The following is a 17,403-nucleotide window of genomic DNA, read 5'->3' as shown; positions in this document are numbered from 1 at the left end:
CGTTTGTTGTAATTATGGTTAATGTGAATGTATTATGAGCAATGTGTTTGTAATACAGAAGTATGTGGTAACTACAACTGATTTAGACTGTGATTTCCGTGTGTCCTTAGGAACCACACCCCACTCAGAAAATTTAATAAGGCTTACTTTCGCGATCGTAGGTGTAAACGACTGAAGGAACACCATTTCCCCACGTTACGCACGCGTAACAATACTCTGCACACCTGTGTCCAAAATGACAGTGTTAACAATGAACGAATTACTAGTAACGGTGAGTACGCACTTCGATTTTTTTAGTACGTAAATCATGACGTCGTCGAAGTTGTGACAGTTTGTTGCTATTACGTTACTTAAATCAATTGCATTTGTCAAATCTTCGGACGAATGCTTTTCGTATAACGTATTTCGAATTATTAAAGTTTCTCGCTAGTTACGCTGAAGTGATATAGTAAGCGCTGATGTAAATAAATTATTGTTATATTAAAACTCCTTACCGTTATTATTTCTAAAACTGTAGGAGAGGTGAAGGAGAAAGTAGCAACAAGCCCTCCGCCACCCCCCCTCCCCACCCGCGCCAGGTATGACATGCTAGTATGATTGTTCGTCGTGTCTTCGTGGAGCTTTGTTTACAGAAGGCGAGTCTAATGATCGTCCGCTGCTCCCGATTCGCTGTTGTCGCAACTTGTTTGTGACGGTAAAGGCGATAGCTGATAATCACCATGGACACCGTATCTACCTGCACTGCCCACCGTCACCATGGATACCGTATCGTCCCGCGCTGCCGGCCGCCAACCGTAGGGTCCCGCCATTCTCTATCGGGCTCCTAGCTGTCACAGATATGTGGTCAAGCAAAAGCAATATTGCTTTTGAGTTACTAGTACTGACGAGTGCTGCTTCCGTGCATGCGAAGGACGTAATTATATCTGAACAAAGCTCACGTATTTCATCAACAGATTATCTTATTCCTCTCCCTTTTTAACTTGAGCTAGTCACCCCTATGGCAGAATTTTTTGATCGTCTAATAACTGACGGCTCTTTGTTCTGAAATTTTTTTGGCGGATATTCTTAGTTTTGTCGCAATATTCAGTCATCATAGGGCACTAAACTCGTGTGTGTTTTTGTGCTTGTATGTACAGCTAGGGAGCTAGCATCTTGAAAATTACGAACCACATCTGTTGTTTGCATGCTATAAACGTGGGCATCTGTGGAAAATGGTTGGAGGAGGTGAAACCATGAAACCACGAGTAGGCGACGTCCAGGCCCCATCACGGAACGTGGAGATCGAGGTAGATGTGACGACAGAGTACAACGCTGGTGCAGGCTCAAGTGTTTCGGAGTACTCTGTTCAGCGTTCACTGTTGAATGGTGCTCTGCAACAACGATGCCTACGTGTACCCAAAGTGACCCAACGACATCGTCAATTACAACTGCAGTAGGTACGTGATCAATGGAAACGTGTCACCTGGTCCGGGGAATCACATTTCTTCTAACACTAGGTCGACGATTGTGCCTGGATACGCCGTCATCCGGAGAACGACTACTCCATTCTCCGCCTCAAGCACTCATGCCGGTAGCAACAATATTACGCAACGGGGGACATTCACCGGGGTTCCATGGAACGTGTGATGGTAATCGAACGTTACTGCGGGCCACCTACATCCCTCCATATTTGAGCTGATGTTTTCTCTGACGGCGATGGCATCTTTCAGCAGAATAAATTGTAACCTCCCCCCCCCCCCCTCCCTCTTGCTTCACTTTCAATGGGATAATATGCCTGACTCAGCGTCGACGTCTAATCTAACTTGAATAATACAGAAATTAATTAATACGGTTGCCAGCCCAATTGGGCATATCTTAGCTTTAAAGCGGACAGCAATGAATATGTAACTGTTTGATTGCACGTGTAGCAACAAAAGGTTCACACGTGTTTCTGATGACATAACAAGCTACGAAATCATAAGGAATAAAGAAAACAATTGTCTTCTACCGTTAATACTTAGATATGGTAATTTAGAAATGATGTGTAAACTCGTTATTGAAAAGTAAATGACTGACTGGAGGTGGATCTTTTGTTGAGACAATGATTTACGTAACCTCAGATTAACATTACCTTACATTCACTAGAGTCCTGGATATTGCTAGCTACTTATTTTGAATGGGCTGTAATTACGATTAAATAAGCAGCTGTTGGCTTTCAACAGATTGGGAATGCTCAAATACGAGCCAAGCTGTCACACAACAGCATTATTGCAACAGACTCAGCGATGAAATATATAAATTTAACTCGTTATTTTCTTAGATTTTAAATCACCATTATTGCTTTAAGTTACTTTACTATGTCTTCATCTCATTAACAAAGATAACTCCGCCTCTGAATATTATTAAGCAACATAGTTAATTTATTGAGTCTTCATTATTGATTACTTTTCGTTATCTTTTCAACAAGCAAACAAAGCTGCCAATGATGGTCTTCTATTAGTCTTATTTTTACTTTAAACAGTGACACCAAGGTATGCAAAACTGGCAAGGAAATACCCTAAGTAGGTGACAATGACTGAGAATAAGCACAAGGTTAGGTACCTACAGTTTCTGCGTATGTTATTCAGTTAAAGTCACTCAAATTTTGCCACTGGGTAATGCCTCACAAAGTATCAGACGTGAACGAGAATGAAAGGATGTTACAGTTCGTTGCAGACGTTAAGCCGTCGTCCTCGTAGTCGTCGAAAATGCCCTGTTGCTAGGTAATATTGCGGGCACACATTAATGACCAATTATGGGGCACGATGTCGATGTTGTTGGAGCCCGTTACGTCTGCCCACACTTGTTCCGCTCTTGCCTCACGAAGGCTCAACATCCAACAGTGCTGGCCACTTCCGTGTTTTGTGTTTATCCTCCCGCCTGACAACGGTAACCCGGGCGCTCTGCTCTGACGTCACACTCGCGTCCGCAGACAGCGCTCCTACACATTAACACAGAATTATTACATCATAGTACAGAACAATTTCTACAAGTTACAAAACATATTACATCTATAATTAACAAGCAGTACCTAAAGGTTAACAGAATAAAACAAGTACATCATATTTAAAATAAACGTAACTGGAAAATGTTTAGGTAGCACATCTGTGTTACAGTATCAAAAAAGTGCAAATTTTGAGAGGTGGCAGTATGGCCCAACACAAGGCAAAAAATATCCAGTAAATAGTAAACATGGGCTCTAAAGTGGTTCAAATGGCTCTGAGCACTATGGGACTTAACTTCTGAGGTCATCAGTTCCCCTGGAACTTAAAACTACTTAAACCTAACTAACCTAAGGACTCACACGCACCTATGCCCGAGGCAGGATTCGAACCTGCGACAGTAGCGCTCACGCGGTTGCAGACTGTAGCGCCTAGAACCGCTCGGCTACACCGGCCGGCTGGGCTCTAAAGTTCATAGTTTACGTAAGAGCTCTGTGCGCTTGTTCAATAAAGTATGTGTGTTTCACAGCAGCGAAAATGAAGAAGTGGTCATAGTTCCTGAGGTAAGCGTTTTACAGCTCAGGTTCACTGAGACTGTTTTCGCTCCTACTATCGTTTACTTTAACTGTATGTGTTTACGCCATTTAATATTATACACGCTGAATATATACAAAGAGAGAGACAGACAGAAAGCTATGTTTGGTTGGAACACACAATTGTAAGTAGTATCAAACGAAGAAACTGGGATTAAAAGCCGGCCGATGTGGCTGAGCGGTTCTGGGCGCTTCAGTCTGGAACCGCGCGACCGCTATGGTCGCAGGTTCGAATCCTACCTCGGGCATGGCTGCGTGTTATGTCCTTAGGTTTTTTTTTTGTCCGCAGTCTACTGACTGGTTTGATGCGGCCCGCCACGAATTCCTTTCCTGTGCTAACCTCTTCATCTCAGAGTAGCACTTGCAACCTACGTCCTCAGCTATTTGCTTGACGTATTCCAAACTCTGTCTTCCTCTACAATTTTTGCCCTCTACAGCTCCCTCTAGTACCATGGAAGTCATTCCCTCATGTCTTAGCAGATGTCCTATCATCCTGTCCCTTCTCCTTATCAGTGTTTTCCACATATTCCTTTCCTCTCCGATTCTGCGTAGAACCTCCTCGTTCCTTACCTTATCAGTCCACCTAATTTTCAACATTCGTCTATAGCACCACATCTCAAATGCTTCGATTCTCTTCTCTTCAGGTTTTCCCACAGTCCATGTCTCACTACCATACAATGCTGTACTCCAGACGTACATCCTCAGAAATTTCTTTCTCAAATTAAGGCCGGTATTTGATATTAGTAGACTTCTCTTGGCCAGAAGTGCCTTTTTTGCCATAGCGAGTCTGCTTTTGATGTCCTCATTGCTCCGTCCGTCATTGGTTATTTTACTGCTTAGGCAGCAGAATTCCTTAACTTCATTGACTTCGTGACCATCAATCCTGATGTTAAGTGTCTCGCTGTTCTCATTTCTGCTACTTCTCATTACCTTCGTCTTTCTCCGATTTACTCTCAAACCATACTGTGTACTCATTAGACTGTTCATTCCGTTCAGCAGATCATTTAATTCTTCTTCACTTTCACTCAGGATAGCAATGTCATCAGCGAATCGTATAATTGATATCCTTTCACCTTGTATTTTACTTCCACTCCTGAACCTTTCTTTTATTTCCATCATTGCTTCCTCGATGTACAGATTGAAGAGTAGGGGCGAAAGGCTACAGCCTTGTCTTACACCCTTCTTAATACGAGCACTTCGTTCTTGATCGTCCACTCTTATTATTCCCTCTTGGTTGTTGTACATATTGTATATGACCCGTCTCTCCCTATAGCTTACCCCTACTTTTTTCAGAATCTCGAACAGCTTGCACCATTTTATATTGTCGAACGCTTTTTCCAGGTCGACAAATCCTAAGAAAGTGTCTTGATTTTTCTTTAGCCTTGCTTCCATTATTAGCCGTAACGTCAGAATTGCCTCTCTCGTCCCTTTACTTTTCCTAAAGCCAAACTGATCGTCACCTAGCGCATTCTCAATTTTCTTTTCCATTCTTCTATATATTATTCTTGTAAGCAGCTTCATTGCATGAGCTGTTAAGCTGATTGTGCGATTGTACTTAGGTTAGTTAGGTTTAAGTAGTTCTAAGTTCTAGGGGACTGATGACAACAGATGTTCAGTCCCATAGTGATCAGAGCCATTTGAACCATTTGTTTGTTTTGGGATTAAAATTTTCTGTTGACTCCACCTATAACTTAACAGTTCCGACTACTACAATTGGCAGTATCCTGTTTTTCAGCTTCCACAGTTACCCTCGTTGTAATATCCCACAAAGGCCATATCTCATAGGATAATGTACTCAAAAATGGTTCAAATGGCTCTGAGCACTATGGGACTCAACATCTTAGGTCATAAGTCCCCTAGAACTTAGAACTACTTAAACCTAACTAACCTAAGGACATCACACACACCCATGTCGGAGGCAGGATTCGAACCTGCGACCGTAGCAGTCCCGCGGTTCCGGACTGCAGCGCCAGAACCGCACGGCCACCGCGGCCGGCGGATAATGTACTCCCGAGACATTCTTTTACTCTTGACTCTGTCAGATTATAACGTACAATTTGCCGCAGTAATGTAGGTAATGAAATGAAATGTCTTCCAATGCGGTACTTAGAGAGCGAGTCTGAAAGAAAGCTACTGCTTTCTGCGCCACTATTTTTATGTCTATAGAGATGACGAGGGCTCGAGGACAGGATCTGATTCGAAACTTCCGGAAAAAGCCGCAACAGGCTCCTTTGCAGACCGACTGTTAATGAAGGCGTCTCCTTGGCGAGCGTATCTTCTGCGCGGCTGCCGATCTAGATGAGGGAGCTACAACTGGCCACCTCTTCCTGGAAGAAGAGCGCATTTTTCTCCCGCCCATTAAGAAGCGCTAGTCGAGATCGGATTCCTGCCAACGCCTTTCGGTCTCTGACTGCAGGGAAGGAACTGCACAGAAGCTGTTGGTTACAGCGTAGGCAACGTAGAGCATGAAGTGGGCCATGAGATCATGAGACTGGCATTCAACAAGTAATGCGGCATATTTTATGAAGTTCCGGTAGGTGGCGGCACTGTACGTAGCGTTCAAAGTGGCTTCTGAAACGGAGGTGCGCTCCAAGCAGACGGCTGTCATTGAGTGTCTTTCGGCGAAAATCGCAGATATTCATAGGCGCTTTCACAATGTCTACGGATACCTGGCAGCGAACAAAAGTATGGTGAGCTATTGGACGAGGCATCTCTCATCATCACAACAAGATCGCGCAGACTTGTCGGATCTCCCACGTGCAGACCCTTCGCACACAGCTGTGACGCCAGCAATGTTGGTACGTTCGGACACTCTCACTCTAGGTGACAGACGGATCACAGTCAGACAACTCGCTGCGCAACTGAACGTCTTTGATGGGTGTGCTGACACATTTGTCCACCAGTTGAGATACTTAAAGGTGTGTGCCAACTGGGTTTCAAGCCGCCTGACAGGAGACAAGAAAGAACACCTTTTTGGCCCAATGAAGGATGTACTCCGCGGGAAGCAGTACGTGGATGATGGGGAGCTTTTTGATGCAACAAGACGTTGGCTCCGACGTCGATCAGTAGGTGGCGTAAGTCCGTAGCGTTGAACAGAGATTATTTTGCAAAATAGGATTTTGTATTCGAAACAGTGAGGAATAATAAGATATTTTGGAATATTCAATGATACCAACCTGCTTTCAGAAAAAAATGAGTTCCGTTAGTTATTGAAAGCCTCTCGTACAAACCTTCCACTAGGGAGGTTATTAAGTGAAAGCCGTCAGCCAGTGTGTCCATGATGAGAGGTAATGCCTGAAATTTGGTATTCTGGGCACGCTCTTGACGCTGTGAATCTCTGAGTACTGAATTCCCTAACAATCTCCGAAGCTGAATGCCCCCTGCGTCTAACTCCAACTACACTCCGCGCTCAAAGTGTGTTAACTGCCGTCGTGCCGCCATAATCACCTCCGACACCTTTTCGTACGGATCACCTGAGTGCAAATGACGGTTCCGTCGATGCACTGTCCTTTTATGCCCTGTGTACGCGATACTAGCGGCATCTGTATATGTGCATGTCCCTATCCCATGACTTACGTCACCTCAGTTCGCAACCAATTGGAGGTGGGTTAAGGGCGCGTAGATAATGTAATGTTTTCGATTACATCTACAGCTTTCCGTAATTATTCTCATGGTCTACACCTGCATACATATTCCGCAAGTCACGGATGGTTCATGGTGGAGGTACTTTGTATCACGACTAGTTATTTCCATTCCTGTTCCACTCGCAAATAGAGCGAAGGAAAAACGGCTATCTATATGTCTAGTAGTAGCTCTAATTTCTCTTATCTTCGTGTTTCTTACGCGAAATGTGCGTTGGCGGCAGAAGAATCATTGTGTAACGGTGTTGAAGGTGGCCTCTCCATTGGCGGTCCCCATGATACTAATCGAAGCCGTAAGTTATGTGCCAGCAAAGATTTTCACCACAAAGCTGCGCAGGCACTCAGCATAATATACAGAATACAGGTACATTTTTAAGATGACAAACAATTTGAAAAGAAAAAAAATAATCATATTAACACGTGACCATCCAATAAAAGGACGAAGAATAAACTCCTTCGTCTATGTTTGACAGATTTTGTAATAACAGTGGAAAACAAAGCAATTCATGTGCGTCACTAACACCATTTCAGGTAAAAATGCCATAAAGCATCGAAAACGACTATCGTTAAAGATGGAGCAAACTTGCCAACAGGCTTTGGAGAAACTGATATGAGGACTTTCTAAACTTAATGCCTTATTTACAATTATGATAAAACATTGTATGTAGAATCAGTAATAATTATACGGCAATGAAAATACGCGACCAGTCAGAATGGAAGTTTAAACCTATCTTCCGGCCGCGGTGGCTAAGCGGTTCTAGGCGCTTCAGTCCGGAACCGCGCTGCTGCTACGGTCGCAGGTTCAAATCCTGCCCCGGTCATGGATGTGTGTGATGTCCTTAGGTTAGTTAGGTTTAAGTAGTTCTAAGTTCTAGGGGACTGATGACCTCAGATGTTAAGTCCCATAGTGCTCAGAGCCACCTGAACCATTTAAACCTATCTACAAATAAATAACTATTACGACAGACATGAAATACTGAATTCTACGATAATGATTTCGGTTGAAGCTCCTCTCGTAGTTAACATTTTAGTTTGTTCAACCAAATTGTGTTTGAAGTTTATGGATTTCCTGAAGAAGACCATTCTCTTCTACATTTGACCCTCCTCGACCATCTTTAGCTCTTTTCAGTTATTATTATTATTATTATTATTATTATTACTATTGTTATTATTATTAACTGTAGCAGTACAACACAGCTACCAACATTTATGCAGCAGCTCGTATCAGTTATTTGTTGCAGGTACAAAAACGTCAGGTTACATGTAAATTTACTGTAGTGTGTCCACTCTTCTTCGGGATTTTACGTTATGTTCTGCTGGCTTGACTGTTAAATCTGCGAAGATCCTGAAAACCTTTCGAATTTTATTCGTGTATTGATGGAGACATACGCTGCTTAACATACGTTACAACTAAATAGATAACCTTAGTGTTGATTCAGAAAATAGACACTAATCTATATTTCAGTGAATAGTGCACATAGCAATAGCAAGAGGTTTATTAGGAGTACTATACTAAAATGGCAAAATCACAAACGCTCCAGGGACTGACGGATCAGAAGGAAGAAACTAAGAGATATTGACGGTCAATTGTATAGAATCTGAACTGAAATTCAACGGCATGGTTACACACAGAGAATTTCTGTTCCACTAGTCCCATCATCTATACATATATAAATTAAAATACACAATTTCTTACTGAATATTCAGGCTAATCGCAGAATCTACTGCAGAGATTTTGACACTGTTCTCATTAATATGTACCGTAGACTGATTCACGAGACAGATTCAAGTACTTAATTTATAAATATTTCGTGGAAATTGAATGAACTATGATGAATTAAAGCCCGCAGCTGCTGTGAAAAAGGTCTAGTGGTACAGTCGCCACAGATCCAGAGAGCACCACACACACACACACACACACACACACACACACACACACACACACACTCACACACACACACAAACGCAAACACAGAGGGAGAGAGAGAGAGAGAGAGAGAGAGAGAGAGAGAGAGAGAGAGAGAGAGAGAGAGAGAAGTGATGCTGTGGAGAAGTGCGTGCCTGGTAACCGGAAGGTTGTGGGATTGAATCCCGTTCGGATAATGGATTTGTCATTCTCTTCTAACTTGGCATTCACCTCTAAAGGACGTGGAGATTCGCCAGAAACACATGATCTATGTCACCGAGCCATTGTTATAATCAGAATCATTCATTCTCATTCTGTAAATGTTATCTAAATTCATGCAAATGTCTGACTGTAATACTTTGTAGGTGTATGAAATGGACCGATTACACAAGCTGAGTAATGGGTGAAACAGGAAGGAGACCACGGTTCACTGCTTGAAAACTAGGAAAGCACAATCAAGCTACAAAGGATTGATTATAAATCACTCATGTAAAGTACACTAAGTGATCAAAAGTATCCGGACACCTGGCTGAAAATGTCTTAAAAGTTCGTGGCGCTCTCCATCAGTAATTCTGGAATTCAGTATGGTGTTGGCCCACCCTTAGCCTTGATGACAGCTTCCACTCTCGCAGGCATACGTTCAATGAGGTTGTGAAAGGGATCTTGGGGAATGGCAGACCATTCTTCACGGAGTGCTGCACTGAGGAGAGGTATCGATGTCGGTCGGTGAGGCCTGGCACGAATTCAGTGTTCCAAAACATCCCAAAGGTGTTCTATAAGATTCAGGTCAGGACTCTGTGTAGGCCAGTCCTTTACAGGCCGTGCATTATGAAAAGGTGCTCGATCGTGTTGAAAGATGCAGTCGCCATCCGCGATTGCTCTTCAACATTGGGAAGCAAGAAGGTGCTTAAATTATCATTGTAGGCCTGTGCTGTGATAGTGCCCCGCTAAACATGAAAAACGCGACCGCCTCCGAATTTTACAGTTGTGTCGGTTCGCCACATTGTGTACCGTGATTCGTCACTTCACACAACGTTTCTCCAGTGTTCAATCGTCCACTGTTTACGCTCCTTATACCAAGCGAGGCTTCGTTAGGCATTTACCGGCATGATGTGTGGCTTATGAGCAGCCGCTCGACATGAAATCCAAGTTTTCTCACCTCCCGCCTAACTGTCATAGTACTAGCAATGGATCCTGATGCAGTTTGGAATTCCTGTGTGATGGTCTGGATAGATGTCTGCCTATTACACATTACGACTCTCTTCAACTGTCGGCGGTCTCTGTCAGTCAACAGAAGAGGTCGGCCTGTACGCTTTTGTGCTGTACGTGTCCCTTCACGTTTCCACTTCACTATCACATCGGATCAGTGGATCTAGGGATGTTTTGGAGTGTGGAAACCTTGCGTACAGACGTATGATACATGTGACACCCTGACCACGTTCGAAGTCCGTGAGTTCCGCGGAGCGTTATTCTGCTCTCTCACGATGTCTAATCACTACTGAGGTCGGAGATATGGAGTACCTGGCAGTAGGTGGCAGCACAATGCACCTAATATGAAAAACGTATGTTTTTTGGGGTGTCCGGATACTTTTGATTACAGAGTGTATGTTTATAAATTGAAGGAGGAGAAGGGAACAGAGGAAAGGAGAGGGATCACTGATGTGAGCTGCATTGGGAATTACGCGGTGTCGGCGGCGATGAGTGAAAATGTGTACAAGACCGTGTTTCGAACCCGGGATCTCCTGCTTACTGGGCAGGTGCGATAACCACTCCGTGGAACACAGTGCCGCAACTGCATAGACTATCTCGGCTCGCCTCAACGCCGACCCAGACTTCCATCGAGCGCCACCTATCCCCAGTCTCTGTCTATTTCCTCCATATTCGCTCTTCCGAGATTTCCACTGAAGATCGGACGTATTTATGCATCCGCACGAGAGAAAGTGAATTCATTGCTCAGCTAGGTCTTGAAACGCGTACGTTTCATATGTATTCAGTACCAGCGATGGCGAGCCATGAGAGAATCTCTGACCAGAGAGTTATTTATCGTTGCTAGTCTGCGCTTTACCGCGCGACAGTTCAATTGCATGTAGGGAGTCGCGAGTTGTAGTTGCGAGTGGACGGTTGTACTGAGCGGGCGTCGACATGGGTCGGCGGCGTGCTCTCCCTCCATCTCTGGTCTCGGTTCTGGACGAGGTATATTGTTATCAAAGGTAATGAAGCAGCATTGCGCTCAGCTAATAACATATGTTAATTGTAATTAATTTGTTCAAGAATTCCCCCAACAACAAGTTTTTATAAAGTGGATCTTTTAAACAAAGTAATCATTTTAATTTAAAGAATTTTTCCTATGCATTTCCTCCAAGAATCAGAATCAAATATACGCCAGCGTTGCACGAAGCTGTGCCAAAAATAAGATAATGATACAGTTTTGCTGATGTGAGAGTTTTGGTTTTTGTGTTGAGGTATAATTGTTGCACAGAGCCAAGGGTCAGCGCGGCTGCCCGTATAAAATTTACCAGGTTCATTTTAGCGTTAATTTTGCGAGGACTTAACATTTTTGCACATTTTTAATATCATTGACTTTTATTACTGTGGGAAGCTAACATTTGGCTCCATTTGCATTTTTATTCAATTCATATCATTTAAAAATAATTACGGGGAGGTTACACTTAGCACAATGTCCAATTCTCAATTAAATATTTTCTTTTATTTTCACGGGAAGGTTAGACTTTGGCTTTATTCTCATTAACATTGAAGTATTTACTTTATTTCTGTGGGGAGGTTACAGTCTATCAAATTATATATGAACATGTCCGAAATAACAGACGCCAACACATTCATGTACCATTCTAGACTATTGCTGACGTATGTGGGACGCATGCCAAAAAGGACTGACAGCGAATATTGAATGGATACAAAGAAGGGCAATACGAATGGTCATAGGTTTGTGTGACCCGTAGTAGAGTGTCACACGTATGTTGAAAGAACTGAAATCGCAAACTATTGAAGACAGACGTAAAGTATCCCGAGTAAGTCTACTTAAAAAATTTCAACAACCGGCTTTACACCTACACCTACATCTACATACATACTCCGCAATCCACCATACGGGGCGTGGCGGAGGGTACCTCGTACCACAACTAGCATCTTCTCTCCCTGTTGCACTCCCAAACAGAACGAGGGAAAAATGACTGCCTATATGCCTCTGTACGAGCCCTATCTTTGTGGTCTTTCCGCGAAATATAAGTTGGCGGCTGTAAAATTGTACTGCAGTCAGCCTCAAATGCTGGTTCTGTAAATTTCCCTGTTTAGCGATTCACGAAAAGAACGCCTCCTTTCCTTCAGAGACTCCTACCTGAGTTCCTGAAGCATTTCCGTAACACTCGCGTGGTGATCCCAAACGCTCGAGCAGTACTCAAGAATAGGTCGTATTAGTGTTTTATAAGCGGTCTCCTTTACATATGAACCACATCTTCCCAAAATTCTACCAATGAACCGAAGACGACTATCCGACTTCCCCAAAACTGCCATTACATGCTTGTCCCACTTCATATCGCTCTGCAGTGTTACGCCCAAATATTTAACCGACGTGACTGTGTCAAGCGCTACACTACTAATGGAGTATTCAAACATTACGGGATTCATTTTCCTAATCACCTGCATTAATTTACATTTATCTATATTTAGAGTTAGCTGCCATTCATTACAACAATCACAAATCCTGTCCAAGTCATCTTGTATCCTTCTACAGTCACTCAACGACGACACCTTCCCGTACACCACAGCATCATCAGCAAACAGCGGCACATTGCTCTCCACCCTATCCAAAAGATCATTTATGTAGATAGAAAACAACAGCGGACCTACCACACTTCCCTGGGGCACTCCAGATGATAACCTCGCCTCCGATGAACACTCACTATCGAGGACAACGTACTGGGTTCTATTACTTAAGAAGTCTTCGAGCCACTCACATATTTGGGAACCAATCCCATCTGCTCGTACCTTAGTTAGAAGTCTGCAGTGGGGCACCGAGTCAAACACTTTCCGGAAGTCAAGAAATATGGCATCCGCCTGATATCGTTCATCCATGGTTCGCGAGATATCATGTGAAAAAATGGCGAGTTGCGTTTCGCAGGAGCGATGCTTTCTTCAGCTGATGCATGGACAGCAACTTCTCTGTCTCAAGGAAATTCATTATATTCGAACTGAGAATATGTTCGAGAATCCTGCAACAAACCGATGTTAAGGATATTAGTCTGTAATTTTGAGGATCCGTCCTTCTACCTTTCTTATATACAGGCGTCACCTGCGCTTTTTTCCAGTCGGAAATGACTCTGGGAACTACTACAACCCCCTAGTTATAAGGTTAAAAACATTGACTATGCAACGACAGAAATTTAGAGAAAAGGAGGTTTTCATGTACTGGTACGGTATCCCTAATGAATCTATAGCATAAGACAGAGAATACACATTTCTATTTTGTTAAAAGGGGTTTATAACCCGAAGGAAATATCGGGATTACGCTTTAACGAATGGCGGGGAGAAATACATGTGACTCGAACGGACTGTAGGGGAAGTATTGCAGGTTGATGGTTAATAGCTGACTAGGATTACTGGAAATTTAAAAATCCAGAAAAGAAAAATGTATAAAAATGGAAGGAGATAAAGAAATTCATCAAACCATCGAAATCACTTGTCAATAGAGACGGGATATTTACTTCGGTTGTACCAAGTTAATGGTTTAAATAGCAGCAAGCTGCTTAAATTATTCATTTGTGTGGCCATATCATCCGTTGTTGCTTTATAATTATAGAGGGTCTTTAAATTCCGTGTTTGCAGCTACAGGAAAATACGAGTTTTGTCACTAAAAGCGGTTCGTTGTACTCATTAACCATCATCAATGGACTGTATTGAAAGATACTTACAGTATGACTTCCTTTGTAGCTCGAAACAATTCGCTAAAAAAGGTATTGATTTTTATTTGTGGAATTTTCATGCCTAATCACACCCTTTTTTTCGCTCGCATCAGGAAACACCGCATGCTTGCACGTTTTTCGGTTACTTGTTCGTTTCGCACTGTCCATTCATGCCTAATCCCATACTACTTTGCAGAACTATGCATTTCTTATATTAAACACACCACAGTATAGCAGTATTACTGTTTATTTCTATCTTCCTGGCTTAAAATGTACCACGTGTTTTGCAGTTCGCCACATGCGTGTAACTCCGTTTAACTAGCTATTAAAGCTACATGGTGGCATTCATCCGAATGGAGTTAGGGAAACCATTAAAAATCTGGATAAATTTCTTTCATGAAGTAGAAACATATGTACTTGATAATGTAAAGTACATATGATTGTTTCTTGAAGTTTTCCTGGAGGGTGGAATAACATAGATCAAACTGGTCGGGATATGAACACGGAATATGAGTCTAACATCTTAAAGAATACGTCACTCTGTTTAAGAGTGTAAGGGACTTATAAAACTGTGTCAGCTTTAAATCATAATCGTTTGTCATCAATGTTAATCATATGATTTTACCGCTAACGACTACAATTACTTTATAAGCTATACAAGAATCACTTTCCCGGACAGCATCGCTTACCTTTAATGCCGTTAACTTATTCCAATTTCCATCTAGATAGCATCTTTACCTTACTTAATCCCAAAATCATGAAATACCTCTTGACGGATTTCCTTTCGCCCGGCGTAGTGCAGGATCTCGACGTGGCACGGACTCAAGAAGTCGTTGGAAGTCCCTTGCAGAAGTACTGAGCCATGCTGGCTCTATAGCCGTCTATAATTGCGAAAATGTCGCCGGTGCAGGATTTTCTGCGTGAACTGGTCTCTCGATTACGTACTATGAAGCTCGTTGGGATTCATGTCGGACGATTTGGGTGGTCAAATCATTCGCTCAAACTGTCCATAATGCTCTTCAAACCGAACGCAAAGAATTGTGGCCCGGTGACATAGAGCATTGTCTTCCATAAAAACTTTATCGCCATTTGGGAATATGAAGTCCATGATTAGCTGCAAATGGTCTCAAAGTAGCTGAACACCCAGAAGACCCATCTCACTCCATGTAAACACTGCCTCCACTATTAAGGAACCACCACCAACGTGCACAGTACCTTGTTGACAAAGTGGGTCCATGGCTTCGTGGGGTCTACACCACCCTCGAACTCTTACATCAGCTCTTACCAACTGAAATCGGGACTCATGTACCTAGACCACAGTTTTCCAGTCATCTAGGATCCAACAGATATGGTCACGAAAACAGGAGAGGCGGTGCAAGCGATGTCGTGCGGTTACTCACGCAAGTCGTCTGCTGCCAAAGCCTGTTTAACGCCATATTTCCCCGCACTGCTGCCCTAACGTCTACGTTCGTCGTACGTTCCACATTGATTTCTGCGGTTATTTCACGCAGTGTTGCTTGTCTATTAGCATTGACAACTGTATGCAAACGTCTTCTGCTCTCGATCGTTAAGTGAAGGTCTTCGACCACTGCATTGTCCGAGGTTAGAGGTAACGCCTGAGATTTGGTATTTTCGGCACACTCTTCACACTGTGGATCTCGGAATATTGAATTCCCTAACAATTTCCGAAACTGAGTGTCCCACACGTCTGCCTCCACTACCATTCCGCGTTCAAAGACTGTTAATTACCGTCGAACGGTCGTAATCATGTCGGAAGCTTTTTCACCTGAAAACAAATGACATCTCGACCAGTGCACTACCCTTTTATACCTTTTGCGTACGCGACACTACCGCCATCTGCATATGTGCATTCCGCTGTGCCATGGCCTTTGTTACCTCAGTGTATAATGTTTTAGAACGCTGCTATCATCAGATGCAAATTGAAGACAGTGCTTAATACATCGTTTTAAGTGAAAACAGTGTAACATTCCAGAATTTGTGGCATGTGTGGTAATATCTTTACATTGCAATTTTGAGCACTGTCTTCGGTTTGTATATGATGATAGCAATATGAGAGCACCAAAACCTTATGAAAATGGAATTAAATAAGCTCAAGAGCTGATACAGACAGATACAGAAAAAAAACCTAACACACATGATCAATGAATGGATTTTATTTCATCCATGACACTTCTTTGTTTGTTTGCTATTGTCTCTGACAACATTAGCAAACTGTCCCCTGACAGGTAACTTACAAGCTGACAACGGGTTAACAACTTGATGGAATTCGAATGAATCATACTAAGTTTCTTACTTTTATTTCTAAATCATATCACAGCAGTTTCGTTACGCAGCATAAAAGTTTCAATCTCGAACCAGCAAGCAGTTTCAACATATTTCTATTCCACACTGCATGAAACGACCTCGTAACGTTGCGAAATCCAATAAGCTACAGAGTGCTCAGTTTTCATGGAGCTATAACAATATATGATTTCTGGCAGCGGATGACTGGTATCACTGGAGGAATGCATTGGAACTCCGGTAACAATGAAAGCCTCGAAAAGCTGTCTGCAGCTACAACAGTTCCACGACCCGTGTACAATAAACGTCATGTCAGCGTTGGAAATATTTTCCTCCTATGTAATAGCAAAGCAATGTAGCATGAAATATAGCGTACTTTTAGCAGTGCCGGATATTTGATCTGCGCGTGTGTTCGGAGATATATATAGAGTTAAAAACGATAAAATGTATCATTTTTCACTGGCTATTTATTTGAAACATTAGTTTTATACATGGGTAATATGTGTATCGAGAAGTTTTACCGCATTGTTGTCCACCTGCTTTTCTTTTTTGTAGTCGCTCTTGCCGTGGTCGTGCGAATCTCTTATAATAAACACTGATAACAATTTCTGTGTAACAATAAATTTGATATTCTTGGCTAAAAATATCATTTGGCACGCGATCAAACCGTCTGAATAACTACAGATGTGCATCCCGTATGTTTACGAGATTAAAAACTGTCAGAGAAAATGAAGTACGGAAGATTACCAATCACAGATCGGAAACATGGGCCCAGAAATTCCTGGAAAAAGTGAAGATCAAAGTTTAACTTTTAGACACTATTTAGTTTGATGTGTGTTCTATCCGTGTTTTGAATATTTTTACGTTAATTTTCATTCTAAGATTATTAATGTATTTACCAAAACCCCTTACGTGTAATTAACATCCGTTTCCAGAATCTATTACGACTATAACACAGCCGACAAATGTATTGTTTAAAGATAAGTTTCTTCTCAGTGCTATTTTTCATTATTTATGGTTTATTATTATGATTTTCTGTACACGATTTCAACTTGTCAGGGTGCTGTGACGAATTGTGCCCAA

At 42.4% G+C, this 17,403-nt stretch overlaps 1 protein-coding gene across 1 annotated transcript in view; it reads right to left on the bottom strand.

Moving 5' to 3' along the window:
• The window catches only part of LOC126090607 (somatostatin receptor type 2-like), a 556,431-nt gene that overhangs the window by 489,056 nt on the left and 49,972 nt on the right, over positions 1 to 17,403 (bottom strand). The window lies entirely within an intron of this gene.

Source organism: Schistocerca cancellata, chromosome 1 (assembly GCF_023864275.1).
Source record: "Schistocerca cancellata isolate TAMUIC-IGC-003103 chromosome 1, iqSchCanc2.1, whole genome shotgun sequence".
Lineage (NCBI taxonomy): Eukaryota > Metazoa > Arthropoda > Insecta > Orthoptera > Acrididae > Schistocerca > Schistocerca cancellata.
Note: the sequence above shows the minus strand (reverse complement) of the source record. Positions and strands in the feature narration are given on the sequence as shown.